The 18,244-nt window shown below is 41.5% G+C and overlaps 1 long non-coding RNA gene and 3 pseudogenes across 1 annotated transcript; 3 read left to right on the top strand and 1 right to left on the bottom strand.

The window, feature by feature from the left end:
* On the top strand, window positions 3,334–3,978 carry FELCATV1R-PS10 (vomeronasal 1 receptor felCatV1R-ps10 pseudogene; annotated as a pseudogene).
* FELCATV1R-PS14 (vomeronasal 1 receptor felCatV1R-ps14 pseudogene) lies at window positions 4,030–4,275 on the top strand (annotated as a pseudogene).
* LOC123382298 lies at window positions 4,419–11,195 on the top strand. The gene is made up of 2 exons (XR_006590488.1): window positions 4,419–10,608; window positions 10,780–11,195. It is a non-coding gene; the product is annotated as an uncharacterized LOC123382298 (long non-coding RNA).
* Window positions 11,196–13,186: 1,991 nt separating this feature from the next.
* On the bottom strand, window positions 13,187–13,283 carry LOC111558195 (annotated as a pseudogene).
* Window positions 13,284–18,244: the final 4,961 nt, after the last annotated feature.

Here is an 18,244-nt window from a genome sequence, read left to right as displayed (position 1 = left end):
ATCATTCATGCATGCTCACTCGCTGTCTCTCAGAATAAGTAAACTTAAAAGAAGAAATCAGTGATATTTATCAACTTAAGGACATCCTAATATATATTTTTTTATCATTGTCACCTATAAAATTCTGCCAAATATCTTGGTTTGCAGTTACCAACATGATCATCTGTCTTCCTCCTTAACTTCTTTTTCTTTCTTCCTTTCTTTCTTTTCCTTTTTTTTTTTTTTTTAAGTAAACTGTCCCTCCAAGTTGGGGCTTGAACTCACAACTCAAGAATTACATGCTTTACAGACTTAGCAGCCAGGTGCCCCTATGCTGTAATCTTTTATTGATGACAGTATTTGCAAATATATTTAATAATTTGGGATCCCTTATGTATGTGAGATTTGTTAAATATTGGTGGCAATCTTTGTAAGATATTGGGAAATTATTTGCAAGCATTATTCTTTTGAAGTACAGTAAACATAACATTTGTGAATGGCCCAAGTAACATGGATCTGATAGTGAAGAATAATAGAGTATCACTGATAAACTATCATCTGGTGCTGTCTTTGTGAAAGACTTCCTGTACAAATATTGCCGTTTCCGCCCCTTCCCCCCCCCCACACTGGCCCGTGCACAGGGTTCACTTCAGAATTTGTACTTCTTCTGGGGTCAGTGCCATGAAGTACACATTCCTAGAAATGTCCACGTCAACTGGACTTTCCAGTTAACTGCACCGAGTTGTACAAAGCATATCTAATGATTTGTGATACATGTTTGTTGCATCACAGCCTTCCTTTCGCTCTTCTTGAAAAATCCTCCCTGGGCCTTTTGTATCCTTACTTGTCCCTGCTCAGAACATGCCTTATTTTTCAGCTTAGGAGCCTGAGCGTAAACAGACAATTATATTTTAAGGACGGTGACATTCTCCAGGAAGTGCAGGGTCTGATTAAATACTTGTGCTTCACTGCTGTTCTCTCCTGGGCCAGATCTCAACGTTTTTCTATTTCTACCAAGTGAGACTCTGTCTATCCCCATCTATTATGGAAAAGGAAAACACTCCTCCAAAACATTCGGTCTGTCTCTTTGGAGAGGCTAACTAGAAACTCTAATTGTTTCTGGGAATTGGGAACTGGAAGGATTTTTTTTTTTTTTTAAGATTAATTTCAGCTGCCACATTGTACAGCGTCATTGGAACTGCCCGCGAAGTGATAATTGTAGTTCTGTGGAGAGTTGAGATCACAGAATCACAGACTCTTATCATAGGGTCTGGCTGCCTCCCTGCCACATGAGCAAAGGGTGTCATGACTGTCACACTGAGCTCACTGTCCCAGCAGCAGGAAAGAGATACGTGAGTATTTTTCTGTTTCAGCCTGAGACACAGATTATGTTTGGAGATGAGGCATATCACAGTCCGGGGGAATGCTCCTGTCTGGGGAAGGGATTCTTCTGAGGGTAGAAAGTGACACAGAAACAGTCCCATACAGGAAGAAATAATAATTTCTGAGGCACAGGCTGAACTTGGGGAGAGGAACCAGAGGTCTGAGACCCTATATCAATCTCCAGTTGTTCCTAATGTTTATCTTACTGTGATCTTCACTGATGATGATGGTTGGGCTTCATTCTGAGCATTAGTGGATTCTGGTTTTTATGATCCTTATGACTATAATTCAGAAGTTAATCTGTTCTATAGAAATCATGGAGTGATTTCCAGGATTAGCATTGTTATTTCAGTAAGAGTTGTGTGGATGTGATAATGAGTTTGATGGAGCTCATTGAACCATTCCTCCCTGTACGAACAGTGTGGTCAAGTGACACTTGCTGGCGTGTGATTTTTCTGTTACTTAGGTTTGGTGTGTTTAATGGAGGTGTTAATTATCTCTCTTTTGAAAATACCCATAGTCTGTTGATCTAGGTGGGACAGTTTTCCTCCATGAAGTCAGTGAAGCAGCCTTCAAGGAAAAGTTAACTTGAGGGTTTAGATGGCAGAGTAAACTAAGGACTTGGCATTTTTCAATCGCAAATGTGCTTTCTGATATTTTCTCTAGCTTGTAATACTCTAATGTGTCATTTTCAGACTCACCCCTGTGTTCTCCTATTTGAATTTTTTCAGCGCATAAGATTTCATGTCTCAGATTCCATCTTGCATAGGACTTGTTTTATATTTTTATATGTTTTATATTTTTACATGAAATAAAGACTAATTGAGTTTTTACCCTAAACATATTTCAGTACTTACTTAAATTTCAAATTCAACTGCTTAGGAGAAAAAAAAAAAACCCATAGTATGCAATAATTTATATGGTAGATCTCACTGGAAAAAATAAATGATATGAATCATTACTTTGCTATCCCCATATTAACCCATATTCTAATTTTTTTTGTAGCTAAATTGTTTTTTAATGTTTATTTATTTGGGGGGTAGGGGAGGGAACAGAGCACAAGTGGAAGAGGAGCAGAGAGAGAGAGGGAGACACAGAATCTGAAGCAGGCTTCAGGCTCTGAGCTGTCAGCACAGAGCCCGATACGGGGCTTGAACTCAGGAACTTCAGGATCATGACCTGAGCCAAAGTTGGACCCTTAAGTGACTGAACCACCCAGGCGCCACTGACCTATATTCTACAGTCATTTTGATACTGGAGAATTATTTAGTGCATCTGTATTGTAAGACCTTCGATGGTCTTGTTAGTGGTGCTAGTCAATAGCCTAAATACTAAAAAATAATTAGCACAATTAAACGTAAAATACAGCAAGTTTCAAATATGACAATGTGTAAGCATATTTGGATTATTTAAAGAATACAAGATCTGAGAAAGTAGTACGATGCCAACGGCCAATGTCACTGCAACCCGGCTACTCAGGTTCAAACCATGGCTCTACTACTAACGTTTAGTTGAGTCACTTAACCTCCTTTCAGCTAAATTCTCCTTATCTGGGGGCACCTGGCTGGCTGAGGCAGTAGAGCTTATGACCAACTCTTGATCTCTGGGTCATGAGTTTGAGCCCCACGTTGGGAGTTAACAACAACAAAAACACTATAAATTCTCCTCATCGGTAAAAGGAAGATAATGTTAGGTACTAACTTGGAGAGTTGTAAATATTAAATGTTATAAATAAAGCATTAATAACAGAGACCCATACATTGCAAGTGCTGTATAAGGAAATACATCAAACTTGGAAAAATCTCTTAACAAAAGAAGAATATATATTAGAAATAAGTTATCAGGGAAAAGTAAGAGTAAGTAGAGATTTTGGGATTTAATTTTTCTTGAAAATTGTAGCCCATTCCCGGTGTCTCCACACAGAATCCTCTTATTTGCGAAAGTGAATATTGAGCCCTGGAAAATAACTGAATGACGTCTGTGGATTTGAAAATTGCAGTAATCTTCCTGGTCCAGATTACCATTGGAATCCTGGGGAATTTCTCACTCTTATATCATTATATGTCCCTTTGCTTCAATGGAGGTAGGTCAAGATCCACAGATGTGATTTTCAGGCACTTGACTGTAGCTAACTCTTTGGTCATTCTCTCGAGAGGAATCCCGGAGACCATGGCAGCTTTTGGGTTGAGATATTTTCTCAATGACTTTGGATGCAAAGTTGTTTTCTATATGCACAGAGTGGCCAGGGGTGTGTCCATTGGCACTACCTGCCTCTTGAGTATCTTCCAGGCCATCACCATCAGTCCCAGGAGTTCCAGGTGGGCAGAGATGAAAGCAAAAGCCCTGAAGTACATTGGCCCCTCCACCATTTTGTGCTGGATTCTGCACATGTTGGTAAATATTATAGTACCTATGTATGTGATTAAAAAATGGAGTAATGAAAACATCACAACTATAGACTTTAAGTACTGTTCAGCTACACTTCATGACAAAGGTACAGACTTCCTATGTGCAACTGTCACATCCATCCCTGATGTTTTGTGTTTGGTGCTCATGTCCTGGGCCAGCGGCTCCATGGTTTTCATCCTTTACACACACAAGCAGAGGGTCCAAAACATTCATAGGAACAACCTGTCATCTAGATTCTCCCCTGAGACCAGAGCCACTCAAACTATCCTTGTCCTGGTAAGCACCTTTGTATCTTTTTATACCCTCTCTTCCATCATTTACATTTGTTTTTCTTGTTTTGGCAAGACCACTTGGTGGCTGGTGAACACCTCTGCCTTAATCAATATCTGTTTCCCAACTGTCAGCCCCTTTATTCTCTTAAGTTGTAACCCCTGTGTATCTAGACTCTTCTGTACATGTACTGGAAGAAATACACAACTACCCCATCTCACCAGAAACATATAAATTGTATGTTTTTTTTTTTTAAATTTTTTTTTTCAACATTTATTTATTTTTGGGACAGAGAGAGACAGAGCGTGAACAGGGGAGGGGCAGAGAGAGAGGGAGACACAGAATCGGAAACAGGCTCCAGGCTCTGAGCCATCAGCCCAGAGCCCGACGCGGGGCTCGAACTCACGGACTGCGAGATCGTGACCTGGCCGAAGTCGGACGCTTAACCGACTGCACCACCCAGACGCCCCTAAATTGTATGTTTTTTTTACCATGTTTGGTCGTTGATATACTCATTCCCAGTAGAATCCTACACACAATTACAAGCCAGTCTCCTTGTAGATTGAGTTGTGAAAAAGACAGGAAGAGCATCTGTTTCAGTAACAACTGAAATATGAAAATACTTCTGGAGAAAGATGAGCATGTAAAATACTTTCAGGTAAACACTAGAACAATGAATTGCAGAAGACAAAGGAAAACAAGCAAGAAGACATGTCAGCTGATCCTTAGAAAGTGTGCAGGTAGGAAGCAAACAGATGTTTCGTTTCATCAAGTTAAATGTATGTGGGGAGTCTTTAGAAGGTAGGTTGTTCTGGGGTGCCTGCGTGGCTCAGTCAGTTAAGCCTCTGACTTCAGCTCAGGTCATGATCTCACCATTCGTGGCTTCGAGCCCCACATCGGGCTCTGTGCTGACAGCTCAGAGCCTGGAGCCTGCTTCAGATTCTGTGTCTCCCTCTCTCTCAGCCCCTTCCCCACTCATACTCTATCTCTCTCTCACAAAAATAAATAAACATTAAAAAAAAATTTTTTTTAGAAGGTAGTTTGTTCTAAGTCTTGATGCCAGTTGGCTCTATTAACAAGAAATGGATTTAGGGTCATCTCCTACATTTCCGATTTTATGAAGCAATTTTAAGGAGGAGTCTTTCATCAAACTTGGAGCAGCTAGAGTAGTAGCATTTGGAAGTTATTGATTGTACTATTATTTATATCAGTATAATTTCACTTTTTTTTTTTAATGTTTCTTCATTTTTGAGAGAGACAGAGTGTGAGCAGGGGAGGGGCAGAGAGAAAGAGACACACAATCCCAAGCAGGCTCCAGGCTCCAGCAGAGAGCCTGACGTGGAGCTCGAACTCACAACCGTGAGATCATGACCTGAGCTGCAGCCGGACGCTCAACCGACTGAGCCACTCAGGTGCCCCTCACATATAGTTTCTAATATTTTGCATTATAATTCAAAACTGACATTTATTGTCTTATTCAGATTGTTCCAGCTTTGGCCATTTGGCATACTCGGATATGTATATACTTTTTAACTTTCTTACTTTCTGTCAGTACAAGATACTCATGTTCATCTTATATATGTTTTATTATTTTTTTTAATATGTATATATTTAAATGTTTATTATTTTGAGAGGGAGAGAGAGAATCCCAATCAGGCTTTATGCCCAGTGTGGAGCCTGACACAGGATTCGATCTCACCTTCTGAGATCATGACTTGACCCGAAATCAAGAGTCTGATGTTCAGCCTCCTCAGTCACTCAGGCGTCCTTCTTTACTTTTGAACGGCTTAAATAGTATTGGTTTACCTATGAACATAACCTCCTCACTGTTAAGCCATGTCATCAGGGTACGTTTGTGTGTGTTTGTTGGGGGGGGGGGGGCTCTTTGATAGATTATCCCTGTTTCTTCCATCAATATTATTCAGTTTAGAATTTATTCTACACGGGTCAAACCCCATTTTGGGCATAGAGTTTACTTAAACAAAAAAACAAACAACCTCATTAGAATGTGCTATCTCATTTTGATTAATAAAATCAGTTTCTTTTATGGTATCAATGAATATTATTTAAGGTATTCAACATGTAAGTGTTTTGTACAGTTTTATTACATTTCATATCTTCATTATAATTTATTTATAAATATATTATGCTTTTTTCTAATATGTTTAGATTTTTAAACTTCATCTTTTGTTTACTTTCTACAGAGAACATTTCTAACATACTGAATTCTGTGTGTCGTGTACGTATGTGTATGTGTGTGTATCCATATATGTATGCATAACAACATGTGTGCGTGTTTATACGTGTGAAAGTGTGTATTTGCATGCATATATTTTCATAAAAACTCTGATGATTGTTGGAATTTGTTCCAAGCAGTAGTAAAGTCTAACTTTTATGATCCTTAAGACTATGACTCATAAATTAATTTGCTATTCAGTCTGCTCTACAGAAATCACAGAGAAATTTGCATGATTAGTATAGTTGCTTCACAGCACTTCTGTGCATGTAATAGGGAGTTGGAAGGAGCTCACTGAATCATCTACCTCTGTGGAGGTAGATCTACCAATGTGATTGAGTGGAAATTGCTGAAGTATAATTAAGTCTCTCTTGAAAATATCTGTAATCTGTTGTTCATAGGGAGACAGTTTTCTCTTGTGAAGTTAGAGAAGACATTTGGAAAAGTTAACATCCCACTTGAGAGGTTCAGATAGGAGAAAAATTAAGGGTTTCAGCGTTTTTTGGGCTCAAATATGTTTGCTTAGGATTCTTGCTCCCTCTCCCTCTGCATACTTCCTCTCAAAAAAAAAAAAATCTAATGTTATTTTAAGGTTCATCCTGTATTTCTCTCATTTCAATTTATTGAATGAACAAAATGTAATGCCTTGAATTTCCATGTTGCATTGTCTTATATCTTATTCCCAAATCACTTATTATTTTCAGTTAATTTTTTCTAAAATATATATATAATATTTTTAAATATATATACATATATATATATAATTTATATATAACTCTAGTGATGATTACTTTCTACCATAAAATATTTTATCACTTACTTGAATTTCATATACCATAAATTAGAATGAAACCTAGATTATACATAATTTTTATAGTTGGTCTCATTGAGAAACAAATGTGATAGAATTATTTACGTTGCTATCCAAATGTGGACCTTTAGTATATAAACCCAATAGAAAATTATTCAGCATTTTATTAAGACCCTTGAATGGTCATTGACAGGTAATATATATCTATATAATATTTACATGAAAATGATAAATTAGCACAAACTTATAAATCAATTTATAATATTGTATTCAGTTGACCCTTAAACCATGGTTTTTGAACTGCATAGGTCTATTTATGTGTAGATTTTTTATAGTACAGTACTGCAAATGTATTTTTCTTATGGTTTTCTTAATAACATTTTCTTCTAGGTTTATTGTAAGAATAAATTATATAATATGTATGAAGATGTAAAACAGTACATAATACATATAACATACAAAATAGGTGTTAATAGACTTATGGTTTTAGTAAGGCTTCTGGTCAACATTAGTTGAGTTTTGGGAGAATCAAAAGTTATGGGGCACTGGGTAGCCCAGTTGGTTGAGGGTCTGACTCGATTTTGGCCCCAGGTCGTTATCTCTCAGTCACGAGATCAAGCCTCACATGGGGCTCCATGCTGGCCATGGAGCCTGCTTAAGATTCTCTTTCTCCCTCTGCCCCTCCCCCATTCATGCATTCTCTTTCTCTCTCCCTCTCTCTCTCAAAAAAAAAAAGTTATACATGCATTTTCAACTGCACAGCGGGTTGACAGCCCAAATACCCATGTTGTTCAAGGGTCACCTGTAGTAACAGTTTGGGGGCAAAAGATACGAAACTGTTTTTGTTTAATGAAGAGTTATATTGCTTTTGAGATCACCAAGGAAGCACACTGGATAACTTCAGAATAACAGCAACAACAAAAGGATATTAACTTAAACATGCCAATAATGTAATGTAATTCTCTATAATTAAATTACAAGCAGTTACAATTTCTAATGTAAATTTTTATTTTGGAATAAATTTATATGTGCAGATAAGTAGCAAAGATAATACAGAAACTTCCTATATACCTTCTCACTGAGTGTATCCACATATTAATGTTGTACATTACCAAGATACTTCTTTCTATTTGTTTATATAATCCCTACCCCCAATGTGGGGCTCAAACTCATGACCCTGAGATCAAGAGTCCCATGCTCTACTGACTGAGCCAGGCAGGCACCCCCATGACACCGTTGACAAAACTGAGGACCAGCGTTGGTGCAGCACTGTTAATTTGCTTCACGCTTTATTTGCATTTCACCAGTTGTAACAATATATTTTCATGTTCCAGGATCCATTTCAGAATACCACATTTTCTTTAGTCATCATATCTCCTCAGTGTCCCTTGTGCTGTGTCAGTATTTTAACCCTTCCTAGTTTTTCATGGTTTTAGTGAGTTAGGGGAAGTCTGGTCAGGTGTTATTTTTGCATGTCACTAAAGTTGAGTTTGTCTGATTATTTTTTAATGATTAGAATATGTTCGTAGATTTTTAGAAGAATATCCCAATCTCCTATCATATCATATCAGAGATTCAGGAAATAATCTTGATGTATCACTGGTGCTGTTAACCATGATCCCTTGGTTCAGCTGATGCTTGCCAGGTATCTTCATGAAATTACTGTGTTCCCATTTCCATACTTGTTTAGAAGTCACTGAGTTCATCCCAAAACAAAACCAAGGGGAGTTAAATTAATGCCTTTCTCCTGAAAGGAGGCATATATATGTATATGTATATGTATATATCTGTGTGTGTATGAAAATATATGTATATTCTCTTTAGCATTTTTCTGCCAGGAAGATTTGTCCCTTCCTCATTTATTTGTTTATTCAATTATTTATTCATGTCAGCATGAACTCATGTATGTTAACTTACAGTAGGTATTATAATCCAGTATGATGCTATTTATTTTATCGCTCAAATTATTCCAGCTTTGGGCATCAGGAGTCCTTAAAGGTTTTCTTTCATGTGGCTTTGATATGTTCCAATTTTTTTTGGGGGGGGGGGTTGGGAAGTTTCCATTTTTATACCAGTATAAGATGCTCCAGACTCTCAGGTCTGTCCCAGACCTAGAATCATGTATTTCCCCAAAGAGGGTTTTTTTTTTTTTTAATGTTTATTTTTGAGAGAGAAGGAGAGAGAGCACGCACACAAGCACGAGCAGGGGAGGGGCAGAAGAGAGGGGGACAGAGGGTCTGAAGTGGACTCTGTGCTGACAGTGTGGAACCCGATGCAGGGCTCGAACCCACAAACTACAACATCATGACCTGAGCTGAAGTCAGATGCTCAACCGACTGAGCTGCCCAGGCACCCTCCCCAATGAGTTTTTTATTAGCTATTTAAAGATGTGAGGAAATACAAGTACCTAAAGGAGAGAGATCAAAGTCCTGTGGCAGCACAAAGTCCAAGAAGACACAGGCATGCACATACAACCCAAGGGATGATGAACACAACCTGGTCCGTTAGTGCAGTTTTAATCTGCTTTATTACTTAACACCGATCATGACTTACCTTGTGTACAAGACAACACAACTCACAGACGTGTGGATGGCACTGCCGTCAAAGGCTTCCTTCTGTTCCCATCTGTCCTCTCTTGTGGTCCTTTTGCTCATTTCAAACACAGTTGTGAAGACACCTTCATGCTCAGCTAGAATAATTCCTGATGCCGCCCCGTGAGAGATGCCCAAAGGAGATGCGTGTCGTTGTTCTAAAGCTCTGCCATTTGGACCAAGTGTCTCCAGAGAGTGAACCTGGTTGCGGCAGGACACTTGAGTGCATTGTCTTGACTCAGACCTGGCTGTAGGGACCTGGGCTGGAGGGAGACGCCACTCACCCGCTCCAGGCCTTCAGACCACGGATCACCCTGTGATGCCATGGACTGGGGAGGAAGCTGTGGACTGGGGAGTTTCTGGAGGACAGAATTCTGGCCCTGAGTCCCCTTCACCCACTGTGCAGTCACCATGGACTTCTGTCTACCCACACATGTGTACTAAGCAATGACACACCGCTCCCCAGCAATAGACACACACACACACACACACACACACACACACCTCCCCTCTCAAGAAGAGGGGACACAGAGCCTGTGCTCTTAGAAATTCCACCCAAACCCTCACAAGTGCCCCCAGCAAACCTGGCATATACCACACTCGGGCCCCGAGTCTCCTGCAGCAACCTAGGCTCATGGAGCAGCCCTCAGAATGCCACGTGCCTGCATGCACACAGGAGTAAGGCAGAGCACACCCAACCCCAACTTGAATCTGTGTCTATGGCACTAGCAGTCCTAACACCAAACCTGTGCGGGCTCCCTACTCGTGTCCTTGCTGAGCCTTGTCCAGCACTGCCTCCTCCTTCCTTCTCTAACCCCTCTGCAGGAGGACAGTGAGTTAGAGGCCACCGCCAGCTGCCTGAATCCTGGGCCTGCGGGAATCCACATGTCAACGAGCCCTAGGTGGTCAGGGCCTTGGGCCTGGCTGTGGTAAGGACAAACAACACAGGAAGCCTAATACTCTGAGCCAAAAATAAGAGATTTTCCATCACCTCCCTTTTCTTGGAATATTCACTTTACCAATCTTGTCATTTGTTTCTCCATATCTTTGAAATATATGTAAATCTTTTTAAGCTGAAGAAAGCTTTCTTCAACTTTCAGGTCGGCAAATATCTTTCTCAATTGCATGGGATCTAGCTCTTTGACATGTGAACATCAAGGGATAGCATGCCCACTGCTCCGTTTCTGCATGAAGGGTAGGAGCCTAAATCCAGCAGGAAAAAGTTCCATGGTGCAAAAAAAATACTTCCTGTCCTAAAGATGTGGGTTTACTGTAACTTGGAATAGGCCAGTCAGCACACAGACAGTCACCCCAAATAGCAAATGCTGTCCAATCCTCTTACTTGAGGCCTGTTATTTACCTTATCACACGAATATGATAAGTATATGTATCTGCTTGGCTATCCAAAAATGTGAGATTTCTTTTGGTCTTTAATCACTTAGTGAATTGCCTGTAATTGGCATCACATTCCAGTTTAATGCTTATTCTGTAATAAAAGTGTTCTCTTTCTCTTCTGCTTTTGTCTGGAGGTCTTCTGGTTTGGGAGGACATTTTGTTTTTAATTCTGTTCCCCTCACCACTGACCAGAACTACCAATCCCCACCTAAACACTTTAGGTGCCCATTAGACCCCCTCTGGAGGAGCATTTCACAGAGTACCTCTTCCCAATTCCTTCTGGAGCTTCTAGCTCTAACCCACAGTTGTGCAGCACAGAGCTAAGATGCCCCAAAATCCACCTGCAGGAAGATGTCTTTGCTTATATGAGTCCTACTATCTCCACTAGAGCAAAGTTAGACCAGATTCCAATGAAGACAGCATCACAGGGTGACCATCAGCAGTTCCAGCTTGTTTTAATGTTCACACCTAAAACTGATGGAGACCGTGGGGCTTGGGAATCCCAGGGAGATAAGTGCATGCACCAAGTTGACCTGAGGTTCTGAACTGCCTCCATCTGTTGCCCAAATGCCTGTACATGTGAAGAGAATACCTGCTGCTTCCCCTTCCCTGCAGAGACGTAACACTGCAGATTCAAATTCTTTTTTTTTTTTTAAGTTTATTTTTGTTTATTTTGAGAGAGAGAGAGAGAGCAAGCAGGGGAGGGACAGAAAGGGAGACAGAATCCCAAAGAGGCTCCCTGCTGCCAGTGCAGAGCCCCATGTGGGGCTGGAACTCACAAAACATGAGATCATGACCTGAGCCAAAGTCAAGAGTTGTATGCTCAACCAACGGAGCCACCCAGTCACCCCTGTAGCAACAAGTTCTGCATCCAGTGCATGGGGATCTTTAAGATGGGTTAGAGCATCATCTCCCCTCAGGGCTCCCTCCTATCTCCGTAGCAACCACAAAGATAGAGGTACAATTCCACCTAGAATCTGCACACACAGGCTCTCTACTTGGGATTCATGAGAGAAGGCAAGATTTTTGAGGACGTGCAGGTAATCCAGGGGACATGTTTTCTTGAGCTTGACAGATGGACAGAGACATGAAGTCAAAGGTTCTCACTGGAATGGGCCCTCAGTGTTGTCCAGATTTCATTCAGTGACCTGCTGCAGCTGTGTGAGGTGCTCCTGCTGTCCAGTTCAGTGCCAACGAGTATGGGCAGCAAAAGCAGCCCTTTTCAGGGACGTAAGCCCTGCCTTGATGCCATGTCAAGAGGGGAGAAGGTCCCTAGGCATGGGAGGTCAGGACTCAAAATATCCAGAGCCATGACCACAATTAAACCTAAGTGTAAACTGTGTTACTGGTGTAGAGGCATCTTACATAAGAGTGTCCTGCTCAGGGACAAGCTGTATCACACCTGGGGCCATGAGTGCTCTCAACCTAGCAGATTCAAGATCTACCTGATGCCACAGACCCACCCCTAGTCTCTCCTCTTCATCACTCTGGAGGCAGCAGGTCAGTCTCACTGGGGACACTCTCTCCAGCACCGGGGACTGTTTAGGATGTGGGGAATATCGTGTGCAGACTGGGGTCTGGATGACAACAGTATTTGAATTTGCTTCTATCTCAGAGGAGGTGGGGTGAGTCATTCAGGGTCCTCTTCTTCCCCCATAGAAGGAATCTCCATGGCACCCAGGTGTGAGTTAGTCCAGGTTCCTTGTTCTGGGATGAACACTGTGGAGGCTTACAAACTGCTAGAGAAAGTGATTGTGTCTACTTAATGTGGTCATGAGAAAAACAGATGAAGAGCAATGGCCCCTACCATCTAGAGACTTCCAGTCTAGAGCAAATGGTTACATGGTTGAATTCCAGACTGTGGGGTCAGTGCAAGGAACGGGTGGTTCACAGGGGACTATGGGTTCATTTCTCTGTGGTTTTAGGAGTACTCTTGTGGCCCCTGAAGGCCATCCACAAAGAAAAGAGTTTTGTAGTCGTAGTATTTGTTTACCTTGTTAAGAATAAGATCTACTTGACCCTTAAACATCATGGAGGTTGGGGGCACTGACCCCACGGTGATGAAAATCTGTGTGTCACTTTTGAGTCCCTAAAAACTTGGCTTTTTTTTTTTTTAATAGGGAACATTTCATGAATTTGCATGTCATTCTAGGGGCCACGCTAATCTGTACTATTCCATTTTTAGTATATGTGCTGCAGATATGAACACCCAAACACTTGACTCTTACCAGGCTACTGTTGACTGGAAGCCTTACCAATGACATAAACAATCGATTAACATGTATCTTGTGTGTTATATGCAGATTATATACTAGAGTCTTAACAATAAAGAAAGCTAGAGACAGTGTTCAGGAAACCAAAAGGAAAATACAGTACTGTACTGTATTTGTTGAAAAACATCCATGTCTCAGTAGTCTGGCGCAAATTCAAACCCATGTTTTTCAAGGGCCAACTTTAGTTTCTGGTGGGATTGTCCCAGAAAACTCTTAAGAGTTTACGTTAAATTGCTTATTATTATGTTGTCAAGTAGGTAATTGGCTTAAGTGGAATATAATCATACAAAGTTTTTACTAGGCAAATGTAGGAAGACAGAATTGGGAATAAATACCCCACAGGCAGGGAGCTCAGAAGCCTAGAGCAATCTGCCTCCCCAGCTCCACCCAGAGCCCTCTCTCCAGAAGCTTTTCCAGCTCTGGCCCCACCCTGGGCTGTGGCCTCACTGAACTGATTAGAGGAGGTCAGAGGTTTGGTTTACTACTCCTCCCATGTCTCAGTGGTAGTGCTAATGTTTTGCTGAAATCTAAAAGCAGATATACAGGAGCAAAGATTGTATGGTTTGGTGCCTTGATTTCTTTCTCATTAAATTCTGTGCTTTGAAAGGGTTTGGGACAGCATCCCCCTTCCCCCGCCCCTGCCAGAATGTGCCACTTTGGCATGTGGATTATTTTCAACTGAAGACAATTGAGACCCTGTAGGCTCAAGAGAAATTTTGCTTCTCCCTTAATGACACAGAGGAATCTAAACTGGGGGCCCTTTCCAAACTCTGGTTATTACCAGAAGTACATTTTATCTCAGTGACCCATCTGTTGGCAGGACAAACATCTAATTACCATTGTTGGGGAGCAAGAGTAGACCTGTCCCCTCAAGGGTCCTTCTAGACTAAGGATCCTGGGGCATCTGGGTAGCTCAGTTGGTTGGTCATCTGACCCTTGATTTCAGCTCAGGTCATGATCTCATGGTTTGTGGGATTGAGTCCTGTGTCAGGCTCTGCACTGATAGATTCTCTCTCTCCCTTTCTTTCTGCTCCTCTCTCTCCTGCTTGTGCTCGCTCTCTCAAAAAAAAAAAAAAAAAAAAAAAAGAATCGAATTGACATGAGACCAGATTAACATGAGAAAATAAAATTTAATGCTGTACCTATGATGAATACCACATAGGCATGGAAATTTTAAACACAGGTAAAATGAGGTATATATGTCATTCTGAAGTAAAGACAAGGGGGTAGGTGATGTGGCAATGTTGGGGTTCGGAAGTGAACAAAGAATTCTTGAGACGACTTTGGTGCAGAGGTGGTTTTATTTAGGCATAGGGGCAGGACCCGTGGGGAGAAAGAGCTGCACTAGGACTGTGAAGAGTGACTGGTTATATACCTTCAGGTGGGGAGGGGGTTAGGGATAGTGTAAGTCTCTAAGGAATTTTAGAAACAAGGTTTCCAGGACCTTGAGGGACTACCTGTTGTTCAGAAAAGGTCATTTATTACTGTTTACTAAAAACTCAGTCATGAGACCCTTCAGATGTATATCAGTGGGCCATATGCTTGGAGCCTGATTGTCAACCTGTTATCTTGGGGAAGTAGAGTTAAAGGAAGTTTCCAAAGGTATTTTTATATGTTAAAGGAGACTTACAACATCTTGGGAGGGAGTGTGGTGCTTGGGAAAATGTCAAGCTAAAGTAAAAGATTGCTGAGGTGCCTGGGTAGCTCGGTTAAGTGGCAGATTCTTGGTTTCATCTCAGGTCATGATATCACAGTTTGTGGATTCAAGCCCTATGTCAGGCTCTGGGCTGACAGGGTGGAGCCTGGTTAGGATTCTCTCTCTCCCTCTCTCTCTGCCCCTCCCCTGCTTGCTTTCTCTGTCCTTCAGAAGGAAGGAAGGAAGGAAGGAAGGGAGGAAGGGAGGAAGGGAGGAAGGAAAAGATTGCCTTTTGCCCTTAGCAAACTATTAACATGGAGGCGCTTGAGTTCCTAGAAGAAGATCACTCAGTCTGTCTCAAGGTTTGTCAATGGGCTGCAAGTTGCAAGGAGATTGATTTTTTTTTTTCTTTCGCCTTTGGTCCCCATATCGATAGGGGTCTAGGATTTCAGAGTGAAGGCATACACTTCACAGGATAAGGAGAGCAGATGTTTGGAAATTAGAGTTCGGCTCACCTGCATATCCCCTTTGGTCCCACTGAAGGAAATCCCTTTCCTGTTCCACCACCGCTCTTCTGCCTTGGATTTTGTCAGCAGCTAGTGGCCAAACCTGGTCTGGGGGTGCCTGGGAGGCTCAGTCGGTTAAGCATCCGACTTTGGCTCAGGTCCTGATCACAGTTTGTGTGTTCTAGCCCCGCGTGGGGCTCTGTGCTGACAGCTCAGAGCTTGGAGCCTGCTTTGGATTCTGTGTCTCCCCCTCTCTCTTTGCCTCTAAAAAATAAAAATAAATAAAACATTTAAAAACAAAACAGAACAAAACAATCCCTGGTCTGTTTGGGATCCCCGGAACCAGATGTCCTTCCCCACTCTGCACTAGCTACAAAATGATTAACACAGCTGGGCACCTGGCTGGCTCCGTTAGAAGAGCATGTGAATCCTGATATTGGGGTCATGAGTCCGAGCCCCACGTTTGGGTGTAGAGATTACTTAAAAATAAACTCTTAAAAAAAAAAAAGATTGCCACAATCTGTTTTGGAACCAGGCTGGAACACTGGCGGAAAAATCAAGCGGCACTCAGAGATCTTGGTGGATCAGAGATTTATTTAACACTAACGGGCTCAGAGGAGATTATTTCTCCAAAGATCTGAGCCCCAGATGTGAGCAGGAAGGGTAATTTATACTTGTAAGCCTCCACATTTGTGTGTGTGTGTGTGTGTGTGTGTGTGTGTAGCAGGGGGGTTGCACGTGCAGCAAACAAAGGAAGAAGAACCCGGAGGGATCTCTAATCTAGAGACCAGAGTTTGCTTTAGCCACATCTGCCATCTTTGGCGTACTTGATTCATTTCTCCAACAAGTCAAGCTAATGATCATGTCCCTTACCTCCTGTAGTTAAGGTGTGTGTGTGTGTGTGTGTGTTGGGAATGCAAGCTGGTGCAGCCACTCTGGAAAACAGTATGGAGAGTCCTCAAAAAACTAAAAATAGAACTACCCTATGACCCAGCAATTGCACTACTAGATATTTTCCCAAGGGATATAGGTGTGCTGTTTTGAAGGGACACATGCACCCCCATGTTTATAGCAGCGCTATCAACAATAGCCAAAGTATGGAAAGAGCCCAAATGTCCATCGATGGATGAATGGATAAAGAAGATGTGGTCTATATATACAATGGAGCATTACTCGGCAATCAAAAAGAATGAAATCTTGCCATTTGCAACTACATGGATGGAACTGGAGGGTATTATGCTAAGCGAAATTAGAGAAAGACAAATATCATATGACTTCACTCATATGAGGATTTTAAGACACAGAACAGATGAACACAAGGGAAGGGAAGCAAAAATAATATAAAAACAGGGAGGGGGACAAAACAGAAGAGACTCATAAATATGGAGAACAAACTGAGGGTTATGGGAGGGGTTGTGGGAGGCTAAATGGGTAAGGGGCATTAAGGAATCTACTCCTGAAATCATTGTTGCATTATATGCTAACTAATTTGGATGTAAATTTTAAAAAGTGTGTGTGTGTGTGTGTGTGTGTGTGGTGGGAATGCTTCAGATGCCCTCTCCTAGCAAATTTCAAACGTGCAATACACTATTATTAACTATAGTCATCATGATGTACCTTTGATGTTGCATGCTTACACATCCTGCATAAGTGAACCTTTTTACCACTTGACCAACATCTCAACATTTTCCCCACCCTCAGCTCCTGGCAACAAACATTGCTAATCTTCACTTTTATGATTCTAACTTTTTAAAGATCCTGCATATATGTAGTTTCAAACAGTATCTATTTTTCTCTATGTGGCTTATTTAGCCTAACAAAATGTCCTCCAGTTTTATTCTGTTGCTGCAAATAGAAGGATTCTCTTCTTTTCTGAGGCTGATCTATATACCAAAAAGAAATTAGATGGGGGACCTCTATCACTCTATCAGGAAGAGAGTTTACACCAGAGAGAATTTAAACAAAAAAAAAATTTTTTTAATGTTTGTTTATTTTTGAGAGAGAGAGAGAGAGAGAGAGAGAGAGAGAGAGCGCAGGGGAGAGGCAGAGAGAGAGGGAGACACAGAACCCAAAGCAGGCTCCAGGCTCTGAGCTGTCAGCACAGAGCCTGACACGGGGCTCGAACTCATGAAATGTGAGATCATGACCTGAGCCGAAGTTAGATGCTTAAGCGACTGAGCTGCCCAGGTGCCCTCCAGAGACAAATTTTTTTTTCAATATATGAAATTTATTGTCAAATTGGTTTCCATACAACACCCAGTGCTCATACCAAAAGGTGCCCTCCTCAATACCCATCACCCATCCTCCCCGAGACAAATTTTTATATTAGAAAGAGTTACCTGCCTGGCATGGCAAATATTAGTTTACCAAATATTTCTTCTTTCCATTTCCCTGTGGATGTACTTCCCCCATTTGTTTATTATTATTATTGGTAATGTTTATTATTTTTGAGAGGGAGCATGAGTGGGAGAGGGGCAGAGAGAGAGGGAGACATAGACTCTGGGCTCCGAGCTGTCAGCACAGAGCCTGATGCAGGGCTTGAACTCACAAACATTGAGATCATGATCTGAGCCAAAATCGGATGCTTAACCAACTGAGCCACCCAGGCACCCCTACTTACCCCCTTTTTGAAACTGTAAATCCCTACCCCCTGAGAGGCTAAGAGAAAAATTACCAGGTGTACTGACAACTGCAAAGAAAAGATCTTTCCCCTCCCCCCCGCCGTTCCCGAATCCAGTCAGGGCACGGCCTGGTT

This window comes from Felis catus, chromosome E2 (genome assembly GCF_018350175.1).
Source record: "Felis catus isolate Fca126 chromosome E2, F.catus_Fca126_mat1.0, whole genome shotgun sequence".
Classification (NCBI taxonomy): domain Eukaryota; kingdom Metazoa; phylum Chordata; class Mammalia; order Carnivora; family Felidae; genus Felis; species Felis catus.
This window is presented reverse-complemented; position numbering and strand designations above follow the sequence as displayed.